This window comes from Crocodylus porosus, unplaced genomic scaffold (assembly GCF_001723895.1).
Source record: "Crocodylus porosus isolate Cpor-Errol unplaced genomic scaffold, CroPor_comp1, whole genome shotgun sequence".
NCBI lineage: Eukaryota > Metazoa > Chordata > Crocodylia > Crocodylidae > Crocodylus > Crocodylus porosus.
Genome location: NW_017728918.1, coordinates 22,997,562 through 23,000,167, shown reverse-complemented (window position 1 = coordinate 23,000,167; position 2,606 = coordinate 22,997,562).

Sequence of the window (2,606 nt, the reverse complement as noted above, 5' to 3'; positions counted from 1 at the left end):
TAGACCATTCTAACTTTTAAAAAACTAATTATTCTTTAATCTGTTTTAACTTCAAAGTTTAACTGTTGTGGTTCATTATGTTACAGCTTTATGAACTATTATGGTGAATTTCATAATCTCATAATATTGTTAATTGCTAGAATATACTCATGTCAGCTGTAAGACTAACTTTTAGACCACTTGTACAGTAGATATAACAGCTCCCACAGCTACGTTTCTGAGGAGAAGTATGATTACAGAAAGTGACCTGGCCTTTTTGTGACACTGCATATTCTGTTCACTGGATTGCACACTGCAGTCTCAGTTGGAAACTATTATTCACTTTGGGTCCCAAACTGTTACAATATATTATCACAAACTATTAAAACAGTTATCATAACCCATACTCCAGTGCAGAGTGCTATGATTCCAGTTGTATTACAGACATTTAGAATCTCCTGTTGTTTTTACTGCTGCATTGTTAGTCTCCCTCTGAATTCTACTGTCTGTACATCAGCCATGTGAACTATTTAGTACCTTCTGGCACACTATAGTGGCACACAGAAGATGTGGTGTGTCATGCTTGTCACTCTGTGCAGATCTCACTAGGGGCTGTGGGACATCGTGTACAGCCATCTGGATGGGGTCACTTACCACACCCTGCACCCACCAAGCATTCTGGATTGGGCCATGAACATCCATATTGCCAATGTGGACAAGACCACCCAAAATGAGATGGATGCTTGAATGCTCTGGCACCACCTACTAAGCTGCTAAGCACTGGTTCTGGGCCCACACCATGAACACTGAATAGCGGGATCATATTGGAGCACTTCACCATGATCCACTGGCAGGGAAATTGGCTCCATGGTCAGACCTAGAGGGTGGTAGTTGATGGAAGTCAATCATTGTGGTGCGCTGGACCTGCAGGGTCCCTCAAGTCTCTGTCCTTGGGCCAACACTATTCAACATCTTCATTAATGATGTGGGCATTGGTATCAGAAGCAGACTGGCTAAGTTCACTGAAGACACCAAACTTTGGGGTAAGTGTCCACATCCAAGGACAGGGGGCTGATCCAGACTGACCTTGACAGGCTCAGGAAATGGGTGGACAAGAACCTGATGGTGTTTAACACTAAAAAATGCAAGGTTCTCCACCTTGGGAAGAAAAACCTGCAGTATGCTTATAGGCTCAGCAGTGCTACGCTGGCTAGCACTATGGATGAAAAGGACTTGGGGGTCATGACTGACCACAAGATGAACACGAGCCATCAGTATGATGCTGCAGCTAGTAAAGCAAACAAAACACTGACTTCCATCCATAGATGCTTCTCAAGTAATTCCCAAGACGTCATTCTCCCATTGTACTTGGTGTGGTGAGGCCTCAGCTGGAGTACTGTGTCCAGTTTTGGGCTTCACGATTGAAAAAGGATGTGGAGAAGCTTGAGAGAGTGCAGAGGAGAGCCATGCACATAATTAGGGCTCAGGAAAACAGACCTTATAATGAGAGGCTGAGAGCTATGGGACTCTTTAGCCTGGAAAAGCTCAGGCTCAGGGGTGATCTGGTGACTGCCTATAAGTTTATAAGGGGTGCTTACCAGGATCTGGGGGAACTTCTGTTCACCAGAGCACCCCAAGGCACGAAAAGGTCAAATGCTCACAAAGTCTGCAATAGACTGCTGCTGGAGGTGGTTCCAGCACCTACTTTGAATGCCTTCAAGAGAAATTTGGATGTTTATCTTTCTGGGATCCTATGACCCCTGCTGACTTCCTGCCCCTGGGGCAGGGGGCTGGACTCAATGAACTTCTGATGTCCCTTCCAGCCCTGATGTCTATGAAATCTATGAAAACCTACTGCCTGCGCAGGTGCTGCATGACTGTGGAGTGTACCTTCAGCCATCTCAAGATGTTCTAGTGGGCTCTCAGCATAGACCTTGAGGTGGAAGAGAACTAGCTGTGCCCGTGTCATCACATGCATTTTCCACAACATCTGTGAGATCAGGGAGTGGCTTCCTGGCTGCCTGGCTGCCTTTCCCACTCTCTCAAGGAGCACACACTGAGATGCAAGGCAAGGGGATTCGCTACAAGGAAGAGACATGGTTCAGTTTATAATGTTGCAGTTGCCAAACTTTCCTTGTTTTTATTAGAGAGGACTTGCTTGAATGTTGCTCAGGTCAGAACTTGATCCCTCTAACCATCAATACAAACCAGCAAACCTTTGGATAAGGATGGGGGCAGGGCTGGTTTGTGAAAGGGGCAAAATAACATGGAGGGACTGTTAGGATCCAGAATGCAGTGAGGGGTGGGATCACGGAGAGTGCCCCAGGGCCAGAACCCAACACACGAACTTGGAGGGAAAGACGCAGGGGCTTTAAACCTGGCGCACTAATTCCCAGACTCAGGAGTAAAGACCAGGGACTTCTCTGTGTAGGAGTTGAACAGGTGGGTGATCCTGGACCCATTGTCCACCTGAGAGTGCTGTGGGACAGGAAGGATGGCGTCAGCAAGGCAGAAAACATCACCACAGGAGGGGCTGAAAAGTCATAGATTCATAGATTCATAGATGCTAGGGTCGGAAGGGACCTCAATAGATCATCGAGTCCGACCCCCTGCATAAGCAGGAAAGA